At 43.8% G+C, this 12,141-nt stretch overlaps 1 protein-coding gene across 1 annotated transcript in view; it reads left to right on the top strand.

Annotated features, from left to right (window-relative positions):
• The first annotated feature begins 3,175 nt into the window (after positions 1–3,175).
• The window catches only part of MAPKAP1 (MAPK associated protein 1), a 266,192-nt gene continuing 257,226 nt past the window's right edge, over positions 3,176–12,141 (top strand). The window contains 1 exon segment of the mRNA XM_021927651.2: positions 3,176–3,441. The gene's annotated coding sequence lies outside the window, so the exon portion shown is untranslated.

Here is a 12,141-nt window from a genome sequence, read left to right as displayed (position 1 = left end):
GTTTTTCTGGAATTCTCTTGCTTCCCTATCCAGCACACTTTCTATGGCTCATTGTTTTAAGCACTCTTCAAAGCTGATATGACCCCAGCACACCTGTCTGGCAAAATCCTTCCTTAGATCAATCCAGCTTCTCATTCTTTGGGTGTGTGTATCGTGACTGTTTCAACTAGCTATAGAATAATCACACAAACTATTATATTAGTATCACCATACCTTTAGTTTCCATTCTCAACTGGGCCCTCAATACTGTCCTTGAAATCCTACCATATATCACTACATGCCAACTTACCACAGTAACTATAGTATAGTATTTCAAACCCACAGTCAAAGTTGACTACAAGGCTTCTTAAGGGGAGGGTTCCTGCCTGGCTTTTTCACCACTGAATCTCAATAGGCACTCAATAAGTATTGCTTATGGACTGAGGTATACTAATACTCGTAAGCATTAGTAAATAATAGTCACATGCCAGGTTCTGTTCTGTGTAAGTTACATGTATTAGCTCATTCTATCCTCACAACAAACAAATGAGGTTATGTAGGACTTTTGTCATTCCCATTTTCCAGGTAAAGATAAGAATATTTAGAGAAGCAACTTGGAGAGATGAAGTCACAAAACTTGTAAGTGGCAGAGTGAGTATTCACTTTTTATTTTTCTAATTTTTTTTTTTTTCCAAGACAGGGCATTGCTCTTTCATCCAGGCTGCAGCACAATGGCATGATCATGTCTCACTGCAGCCTTGACCTTTCAGGCTCAAGCAATCGTCCTATCTCAGCCTCCCAAGCAGCTAGGACTATAGGCATTCACCACCACACCTGGCTAAAATATATAATATATATGTGTATATACGTGTGTGTGCATATATATATATATTTCCTTTTTTGGAGACAGACTCTCACTCTGTTGTCCAGGCTTGGGTGTAGTGGTGCAATCTTGACTCACTGCATCCTTCGTCTCCCGGGTTCAAGCAATTCTCCTGCCTCAGCCTCCCAAGTAGCTGGGACTATAGGTGTGTGCCACACGCCTGGCTAATTTTTCGTTTTTTTTTTTTTTTTTTTTTTTTTGTAGTAGAGACGAGGTTTCACCATGTTAGACAGGATGTTCTTGATATCCTGACCTTGTGATCCACCCCCCTTGGCCTCCCAAAGTGCTGGGATTACAGGCATAACCCACCGTGCCTGGCCTACATACAGATACATTTTTTAAGGTAGTGATGGGATCTCACCATGTTGCCTAGGCTGGTCTTGAACTCCTGGGCTCAGACGATCTTCCTGCCTTGGCCTCTTAAAGTGCTAGGAAATCTTTACTCTTTAGAATCTATAACTGTTTAGCAGTTTTAGATAGGTCGAGTTTTACTTGTCTGAGAGACAGCCAACTGTGCTTCAGATTGGAACTTGAGAGAGAGAGAAAGAGAGAGAGAGAGAATGGAAAATGCAGAGTAAGATTTAGGAAGGAGCAGATAACCTGGTGACCTCAGAAAATCAAATATCTAAACTTGTTCACACCTGCTACTTTGTTAGAGTGCCTCTAACAGGTCCCTGATGGAACTGTGGTGGTGTGTGCAAGAGTGTGTCTGGGTGCTGAGGTCCACTATTCTCCCCAGTATAGGTATGTGGTAAGATACCAATTATATACAGTAATGGCATATGGTAAGAGATCAATCATATACAGCCATGCGTGGAATGAGGATGTTTTGGTCAATGACAGAGTGCATATAAGATGGTGGTCCCCTAAGATTATAATATGGTCTTTTAATTGTACCTTTTCTGCATTTAGAGATGTTTAGATACACAAATACCATTGTGTTAGAATTGCCTACAGTATTCGGTACAGTAACATGCTGTATAGGTGTGTAGCCTAGGAGCAATAGGCTAATACCAAACAGCCTAGGTGTGTAGTAGGCTCTGACACTGTATAAGTACACTCTATGACGTTTACACAACCACAAAATCAGCTAACCATGCATTTCTCGTGTCCTCATCATTAAGCAACGGATGACCATATTTGAAATACATGGGTGGACCCATGATGTGTTTTTTTTTTTGTTTTGAGACAGAGTCTCTGTCACCCAGGCTGGAGTGCACTGGCCTGATCTTCACTCACTGCAACCTCCACCTCCCGGGTTCAAGCCATTCTCCTGCCTCAGCCTCCCGAGTAGCTGGGACTACAGGTGCACACCACCACGCCAGACTAATTTTTGTATTTTTAGTGGAGACAGGGTTTCACCATGTTGGCCAGGCTGGTCTCAAACTCCTGACCTCAAGTGATCTGCCCTCCTCGGCCTCCCAAAGTGCTGGGATTATAGGTGTGAGCCACCGTGCCTGGCCCCATGGCATATTTACTAATGAGTTTAAAATTTGGTAGGGGTCCCCCAGGGCTGAAATTCAACCTTGACTTTTTTCTTTTGCTAAGGTGCTTTTTTGAGAGACTTCCTCGAGCATCTTTCAGGTGAGAGAACAGTCTCACTGCACTGCCTGAATCCTTTTTCCCCCTTCACCGTGATTTTCTCTACTGATTCTCTCCGTGAGAGAGAAAGGGAGCAGCGTGAGACAACGCTGAACTTCTGCCCTGTGCCAGTCCTCCCACATCTCCTGGAAACCTCCCAGCAGGGCTTGAGGAAGATTATCATCACCTCCATATTACAGATATTATAACAAGAGAAATAACTAACATTGACTGCATGTTTATTATGTGTCAGGCACTATGCTGGGTGTTTTTCAAGCATCATCCCATTCGATTCTCACAGCAATATACTCTAAAGCTGAAACTATTGCTCTGGATGGGAAAATCCGAGGCTCAGAGAGGAGAGGTGTCACGTCCTAGGACACACAGCAAGTTATAAGAGCTGGCATTGGAACCCCGGTCTTTCTCATACAGAGGCTAAGCTGCCTCATCATTCATTTCTGGACGAACTAAGGGCTTTTCTCCGTGGAAATGGGGAGAAAGAAGATTCAATGGAGAAGCCTAACACTGATTCCCGCTCAAGACAAGTCCAGGCACTGGCGCATGGTGCCACAACTCAGTCTCCGACCCAGGCCTTTCCCTGCACTGGAGAAGCGGCGCGCATGCGCTCGGCCTCCCTCCCGGCCCCGCCCCGCGGGAAGCAACCGCTCCTTGCTTTCAGCTCTGGGGCTTGCGCACTACGTCCCCAGCCAGAGGCTCCTTCCCGGTCGGGGACTTCCGGAACGCCGGAGTGTGGTTCCGGGTCGTGTGCGGCTCAGGGTAATAGGGCTGCTGCTCGGCCGGCCGGCGGCGGCTAGCAGCAGGGGCATGAGGGCGAACCCGGGAAGCGGCAGCTGAGCGGGCCGGGAGGAGCGCCGGTCCCCGTGGATCCCGAGAGTGCAGAGCTCGGGGCAGGGGCCGGGAGGCGTGGGGGAGCCGGGCCCTCCCCTCAGGAACGTGTCCCGGGGCCGACCCGGCCCGTAGTGTGGAAGCAGCTTCAGGTAAAGGTTGCCCCAGCCGCCAGCTCCCTGCCCCAGCCGCCTGCTCCCCGCCAGCCCACCAGCTTGCCCACCTGGCGGCCCTCTCACCCCTCCGGTTTCGGCGCTGCCCAGCGGGCCGCCTGCCGGGCCCTTGTTCAGGTGGCCCGGGAGCATTCGTTTCGTGGCGGTTTCCAGAACTGGAGGCTGTCAGGAGTCTGAGGCGGGTGTGTAGTTTAGGGGAAAAGAAGCCAGCGGACCTGGTAGTGTGGGTGTGGGAGGTGCAGTTGACTCCGGCAGTTTCTGGTCCTGCACTTGGCAATATCTAGGTGCCCTGGTCTTCATAATGTGAAAATCAAGGTTTTCAAGCATTGACTGTGTGATCCCTGTTTCCTTGAGTCCCTTCCTCCCATCCCCCTTAAAGGGGTTAACAGCCTTACAGACTTTTCTAGCTACAGTGCTTCTGGAACTTTGATTCATTCTTTGTTTATGGGAGTGGCAAGGAGTCCTTTAGATTTGTTGAAGGCTGGGAAAAAGAGATTGTAGTGTAAACAAGAGTATGACTTTAACCAGAGACTCCCAAATTGACTCAGAAATTGGTTAAAACTTCCTTTTGAATGAATGAAAGTAACTTTGGAAGCCCACCACAGTACCTGGCACTGTGCAAAGCACCATGTTGTTATAAACCCAAATCGGCGAAGGTCAAAAGTTTCCCAGGTGTGAACAGTCAAATGGAGACACATTGGTTTAAAAAAAAAAGCAGCGTTCTCATTCTCTGACAAGCACAAGGGGCGGATCCGTAATGTTAAAACCCACCTGAGCAGAAGCCTAGATATGGGTTTTATTCCGTATATTTTATGAGGCCACACAAGGTGCCTAGTAAACACGGAAAGAGTTCTTGATGAAGCAATAATTGTGTTCATGTTTTTCAGTTGACACACCTCCGGAATTTGGGGCATGCTGGTAGCCCTTTCCCATTCATCTATATGCTCATGCCTACCTTCAACTGTGTCTCCCAGACTGCACTTACACCCCCTTACATCTGTGAATCTGGCTCCTGATTACCTTTCCAGTTCTGTCTGAAAAGGTCTCCTTCTTTAATTACCCCACCCTGGTCCATTACTCCAAATAAGTAGGATCTCTAATCTTTTTTGTTCTTTCCTATTCCACTGATTTTTGTAGAACATTCTCCCTACCCTGCCTAGGTTTCCCCTTTTCTCTTTCAATCTATTGAGACGCTTCCCACAGCTCAGCTGAGTTGGCCTCGCCGAACCAATCTGGGACAACCCCAGCTGGAAATGATTTTTCCTCTAGAATTCTATAAGCACTCATTTTTATCTACAATTATTTAACTTAGCAAATGTTTACTGAATATGTATATGTGTGTGTGTGTATGTATATATATGCCAGGTACCATGGTAGGCAGTGTAGAGATAAGTAAGAGTCAGTCTTTGCTTCCAGGGAGATCAATTTAGTGAAAGAGAGATAAGGGAAATGAATAATTCTAACACAGTGATAAGTACATTGTGTGAAAGTTCTTGTGATGGTGGTAGTGCGGGAGAGGAATGGGTTATTCTCCTTTGAGGGATGGGATGTGGCCAGGTAAGGCTTCATGATTTGAGGTAAACTAAACTTTGAGTATTTGGGTATTTTTTTTTTTTTTTTTTTGAGAAGGAGTCTCACTTTGTCGCCCAGGCTGGAGTGCAGTGGCACTATCTCGGCTCAGTGCAAGCTCCGCCTCCCGGGTTCATGCCATTCTCCTGCCTCAGCCTCCTAGTAGCTGGGACTACAGGCGCCCGCCACCACGCCCGGCTAATTTTTTGTATTTTTAGTAGAGACGGGGTTTCACCGTGTTAGCCAGGATGGTCTTAATCTCCTGACCTTGTGATCTGCCCGCCGCGGCCTCCCAAAGTGCTGGGATTACAGGCGTGAGCCACCGCGCCTGGCCTAGTATTTGGGTATTATATAGGGGTTTCTATTGTTTAATCGCTTTAACCTCAATTTACAGATTAGGAAGACCCAGAATAAACAGCTGTTAGGAGACAGAGCCAGGATTCAAACCCAGGTCTCTCTGATGCCTAAATCTGTTCTTTTTCCATTACATATCTTGCCTTTTTCTCACACCATCTCTCTCTTTATGCAAGTACATATTGAAACAAAAAGGTATATAGAACAAAACATTTGTATGTTAAAATGAATGGTACAGAGATCTTTTAAACGCAAAGACTGTGCTCTTCCAAGGCAAGGAGATGGCAGGTAGGTTAGCTCAGCTTTGAATATGAGCAGAGAAAACAGTCTGTAGAAAATAAGCATGGACTCTGGATTCAATTCCTGGTCCCTGTTTTTACAGGATATGTGACCTTTGGCACATAACCCCAAGCATCATTTTCTTCAACTAGGGGTTAGGTTAGGGAATAATATTGACCACATGGAGTGTTGTGAGTATTTATTGAACTAATGGGGATAAAGGGCCTGGTTTGTGGTAAAGTCCCCCAAAATAAATAGCTATAAGATACAAAGGTATAATGCTTGAGGCATGGTTTTAGAGTGGTGAATGAGTTTACAGCCTGAGTCAAGCAAGTCATTGCTTCTTTTAGCAGGGTACAAGGACATAAAGTTGGAGGGGCAGTAGTGGTCAGAGTCAGTGAGGGTTTGAATACCAGGCAAAGGAGGTAAATTCCAATTTCTGCTAATAACTTTTCCAGTTAATAAATACTTCGAGGATCTGTGATTCATTTCAGCAGTGCCAGGCAAAATGTTAGACCTTGGGGATACGAAAAGAAGTAAAATTGGGTCCCTATCCTGAGGTTGTTGACATTCTAGTGGAGGAGATGTGTGTGCGTGGGTGAACTATAATAAAGTACTGTGGGTTCTAAGGTAGAAGTCCCCAGGGGTACCCTAGAGCACTGAGAAGGGAACACTGATGATGGTAGGTAATAGGTAATGAGTACTTACTCTGCTAGCATGATGTTAAATGCTTTATCTCATTTTTTTTCTTGTGTGAGAAGGTGTTATTAGCATCCTGATTTTACAGATGAGGAAACTGGGGCACAGAGACCTTGAATAACTTCCTTGAGTTTTTGCTACTGGTAGATCTGTAAGATAGAGGGGATTATGTGCTGAACACTGGGATGTGCACTCTTCGTTACTGCACCATGTTGCTTGTTCTTTGTGATGTGGATGGGGTCCCTCTGGAAAGGCTTCAGAGAGAAACTCGCCCTTGAGCTGTAGCTTCGGTGTGCCAGTCACTGTGAGACAGGAGGGATCATGAGGAGTGGAAGTGGCCTTTGCACTAAAGGAGCTCGTAGCCTTATCTGTTACTTTAAATGTTTTTCTTTTTTGGCGGGGAAGCTTGTTTTGCTTATTGACTCAAACCTGAAGACTTCAGAAACTTTTGCATTGAGTGGATTTATATGATTCAGGCTAAGATAATTTGCTAGCAATCTGTTATTCTAATGTATAGGCCTTACTGTTAAGGACACAGTCGTAGATGTCAAATTATATGACAAGGACTTCTGTCACATTACTTTTTTTTTTTTTTTGAGACAGAGTCTTGCTGTATCACCCAGGGTGGAGTGCAGTGACATGATCTTGACTGACTGCAACCTCTGCTTCTTGGGTTCAAAACTAGGACTATAGGCAGGTGCCACCACGCCTGGCCAATTTTTGTGTTTTTAGTAGAGACGGGGTTTTGCCGTGTTGTCCAGGCTGGTGTCGAACTCCTGGCCTCAAGTGATCCGCCTGCCTTGGGCTCTCAAAGTGCTAAGATTACAGGCGTGAGCCACCATGCCTGGCCACATACATTTTTTCCCCATGGGAGGTGCCCTGACTTGTTTCTGTGAGTTTGAAGTTTTTGTGAAGTTTTTTTACTCAGAAGTCAGCATATTTCAGCTTGTGTTTAAGAGGCTTGGTGGTTAAATGTGTTACTTAAGAGTCACACAGGTAATGTGTGATAGAGCCACAAAAAACTGGCCAAAAAAGAGTAAACAAATCTTCATTAAATTATTATTATTGTTCTGTTTGAGCATCTTCCTCAGTGGTCTCCAAGTCCGTGCCTGTTATGTACTAGGATGAGTAGGCTGGGCCTTGATGAACTGGAGAGCGCAGGCCCAAACTAAAGGGGGCAGTTGCTGCTCAGCTCCACTTGCTTTTGCCATGTGAGGAAGTAGGCCCAGTGTCCTTGGATATTTTGATTTTTTTTGGAAAAGATGCTGGAAATCTGGATTTTAATGTATTCTTATTTATTTATTTAACTTTTAGAGACAGGATGTCGTTCTATCAGGCTAGAGTGCAGTTTCACAGTAATAGCTCACTACAGCCTTGAATTCCTGGTCTCAGGTGATCCTCCCACCTCTGCCTCCTCAGTAGCTGGGACTACAGGTGCATGCCACTATGTGTAACTAGTGTTTTTTTTTTTTTTTTTTTTTGAGACGGAGCCTCACTCTTGTTGCCCAGGCTGGAGTGCAGTGGCGTGACCTTGGCTTACTTCAACCTCTGCCTCCTGGGTTCAAACGATTCTTCTGCCTCAGCCTCCTGAGTTGCTGGCACTACAGGTGCGCATCACCACACCCAGCTAATTTTTGTATTTTTAGTAGAGATAGGGTTTTGCCGTGTTGGCCAGGCTGGTCTTGAACTCCTGACCTCAAGTGATGTGCCTGCCTCGGGCTCTCCAAGTGCTGGGATTACAGGGGTGAGCCACTCTGCCTGGCCGTGTACTAGCTAGTTGTTTTGTGTGTGTGTGTGTGTGTGTGTGTGTGTGTGAAGGAGTTTTGCTCTTGTTGCCCAGGCTGGAGTGCAATGGTGGGACCTCGACTCACCGCAACCTCCACCTCCTGGGTTCAAGCAATCCTCCTGCCTCAGCCTCCTGAGTAGCTGAGATTACAGGCATGCACCACTTTGCCTGGCTAATTTTGTATTTTTAGTAGAGACAGGGTTTCTCCATGTTAGTCAGGCTGGTCTCGAACTCCTAACCTCAGGTGATCCACCTGCCTTGGCCTCCCAAAGTGCTAGGATTACAGGCGTGAACCACTGCGCCTGAGCTAGTTTTTAAAAAAATTTTTGTAGAGACGGTGTCTATGTTGCCTAGGCTGGTGTCAAACTCCTGCCTTCAAACAATACTCCTGCCACGGCCTCCCAAATTGTTGGGATTACAGGTGTGAGCCACTGCATGTGGTGGATTTTAATGTAGTTAGTTTAAAAATTTGCCATTAAAAATTATGTTGATCAAAACATATTTGCAGGCTGAGTGTAATTCTAGGCTGCCTGATTGTGAACTCCAACCTACCTGGCTGCTGAAATTCTGGTACCTGGTGTTCAGAGCAAGAAGTACCAATACAGTGTTTTGCTTATTGATTAGAAATCTCATGGTAAATTGCCAGTGTGAGGGGGCATTGTAGCTTGCCCTGATGCTTTTGGAGAGTGGCAAGGTGAATGCTTTTATTGTATAATCAGGCTAAAGTATAGATTTGGCTGGTGAGATGACCTTATAATACTTCTGTTTTGTGCTGTTAGCACTTTAAATGCTACCAGATTTCTTGTCTCTTGGCCCTCTCCACAATAGTATAAAGTGGTCTTGTAAATTTGTTAAATGCTCTTGTATACCTTATTTTCTTTAGTCTTCATAGTCCTATGAGATGGGTAGTATTACAAAGGGGGTAATCATCACCTCTTGAGATGAAGAAATTGGCACCCAGTGAATCGCAATTTAGTAGAAAGTGCGGTTGACTAGAGAGGGACCTGCATCCTGAATGTGCTGATACCACTAACAGCCTTTGGAGTTTGGTCATATCACTTACAAATCCTTGGCTCTTTCTTCCTTTTTGGATAAATAATGAGGAGTGTAATTCAAGTCTTGCTGAAATTCAATTCATAGTATCCTATACTTGAGTATACTTTTATGAATATACTTTTATTATTGATGCAAAGTGTACTGAATGTGTAAAACTTCAAAAAAAAGATAACATTTTCCAGTTCCCTATGGACTCATTTTAAGGAACTGTGTTACAAATAAGTACCATTTCAGCAGAGAAATTGGTAGAAAATTGAAGGAATGGTTTTCTTTTCAGGATGCCAAGCTTTCTGTTTCTAATTGATATGCTTAAAGTCACACAACTGATTACTGGCAGACTCCAGTGGAGGTGACTCAAATCTAAAACGCTGCCCCTCCTGTCTTGCTGGCAGGTCAGGAACCACTGCTCAGCTCTTCATCTATTCTTTATTCATTACTTCCTCTGGGAAAGGCCCTTGATGGGCCAGGTGCTCCCCCAATGCATGCAGTGCCTATTGACTATATATACTCAAGATTGAAAGAGGGCATAGAGATAACCCAGCACAGTGAGAGAAATATGGTCAGGGAGTTCCCAGCCCAAGAGTTTAATTTATTTTTATTTTAATACCCAGCTTCCACAAGGCAAAAATTGAAGAAATACTGGTCTTGTAGATACTTGTTTTCATTCTTACTCTGTTGTATAAGGAAATAACATAGCATATAAAAACAAAGAGAATAAATCCTGAGCAGTCATTCAAAATTTATTAACTCTAGTTGGCAGCAGTCTAGATATGTTGGGGAAATGGGTTTAATATAGGCAACACAAAATTTGGACTGAAAGTAGAATACAGTTTTATGTAATTGAAGGTGAGAAAAATGGGAGAAACCACTTAAAAAACAAACCTGAAATTCTAGAAAGAACAAAAAGGTATTAGAATAACTATTGGGATTAAGTTACAGTAATTGCTTGTGAAATAAGTGGAATATTATGTCACATTTATGCCTAAATATATGCAGTGTTAGATTCTTAATATCCTATACTTGAGTATACTTTTATGAATATACTTTTATTATTGATGCAAAGCGTACTGAATGTGTAAAACTTCAAAAAATAACATTTTCCACTTCCCTATGGACTCATTTTTAGGTACTGTGTTATAAATAAGTACCATTTCAGCAGAGAAATTGGTAGAAAATTGTTTGAAGGAATGGTTTTCTTTGGAAAATAAAGCAAATATTTAATCTGAACTTTGGTTACTGACATAAAGGAGACTAATGAAGAACTGAAATGCAGACTTGAATTTTAAGCAGTGTGATGTGGGGCTTTGGGCAGACCCACTTGGATTTGATTATTGGCTTTGTGAGTCTGTAAGCTGGACAGTCTGCAAAATGGGGACAGTAATGCCAATCTCACATAGTTCTTAGTGAGGACTAAATGAAACAGTATATGTAAGTACCTAGTAAGTACTGTGATGCTTCTGGAGAGATGCAGGTCCAGGCTGAGCATCCCTACTCATAATATTCAAAATCTGGGTCAGGTGTGCTGGCTCACACCTGTAATCTCAGCACTTTTGGGAGGCCAAGATGAACGGATCGCTTGAGCTTGGGAGTTCAAGAGCAGCCTGGGCAAAATAATGAAACCCTGTCTCTACAAAAAAATTAGCCAAGCATGGTGGTGCGCATCTGTAGTTCCAGGCTGAGGTGGGAGGATTGCTTGAGCCCGGGGGGCTGAGGCTGCAGTGAGCCATGATCGTACACTGTACTCCAGCCTGGGCAACAGAGCAAGACTGTCTAAAATATATATATACACACACACACACACACACACACACACACACACACACGTATGTATAAAAGTAAAAAATCCTTCAAAATTAGAAACTTTTTGAACCAACATGATGCTACAAGTGGAAAATTCGACACCTGACCTCATGTGACAGGTTGCAGTTAAAACTTTACTTCATGCACAAAATTATTAAAAATATTGGCTGAGTGAGGTGGCTCATAACCAGTAATCCTGGGAGACCAAAGTGAGAGGATTGCTTGAGTTCAGGAGTTAGAGACCAGCCTGGGCAACACAGCAAGACCTCGTCTCTACTAAAAATCAAAACAATTAGCTTGGTGTGGTGGTGTGTGCCTGTATTCCCAGCTACTTGGGAGGCCGAGGCAGGAGGATTGTTCGAGCCTGAGGTGTCAAGGCTACAGTGAGCCATGATTGTGCTCCTGTACTCCAGCGTGGATGACAGAGGGAAACCCTACCTCAAAAAAGAAAAAAAAAAATTGTATAAAATTACCTTCAGGCTATGTGTGTAAAGTGTATATGAAACATAAGTGAATCGCATGTTTAGACTTGGATCTCATCCCCAAGATACTGCATGATATATATGAAAATATTCCAAAATTCAAAGAAAATCCAGAATCTGAAACACTTCTGGTTCCAAGCATTTTAGATAAGGGATACCAACCTCTACTGGCATTCAGGGCATAAGACATTCAGGATGTTAATATGGTGTAATAAGCAATGATTTCATGGAGTGGTTGTAAAAGAGTGAAACTCATTTTCAAGTCTGGATCATGAAATTTGTTAATTTCTGGTTGTGTTTTGTAAATTAGTGCACCTACCTACTGTATTGAGAGAAGGACTTCAGGATGCTGTTTTTAAGCTATTATATGAATTGATCTGTTGAGTAACAAGAAACACTTCCAAGTGTTTATATTATCTTTTTTGTGCCTATAACTGCCCTTTGTTAGAAAAGGGATATTATGTTATCCCTGTCCCCATTTTACAAATGCTGAAGCTGAAGCTTAGAGAAGTAATGTAATTATTAACAAAAATATAGAGTTACCGGGCTGCATGCGGTGGCTTATCCTGTAATCCTAGCCCTTTGGGAGGCTGAGGTTGGATCACCTGAGGTCAGGAGTTCGAGACCAGCCTGGCCAACATGGCTAAACCCTAT

This window comes from Papio anubis, chromosome 13, assembly GCF_008728515.1.
Source record: "Papio anubis isolate 15944 chromosome 13, Panubis1.0, whole genome shotgun sequence".
Lineage (NCBI taxonomy): Eukaryota > Metazoa > Chordata > Mammalia > Primates > Cercopithecidae > Papio > Papio anubis.
This window is presented reverse-complemented; position numbering and strand designations above follow the sequence as displayed.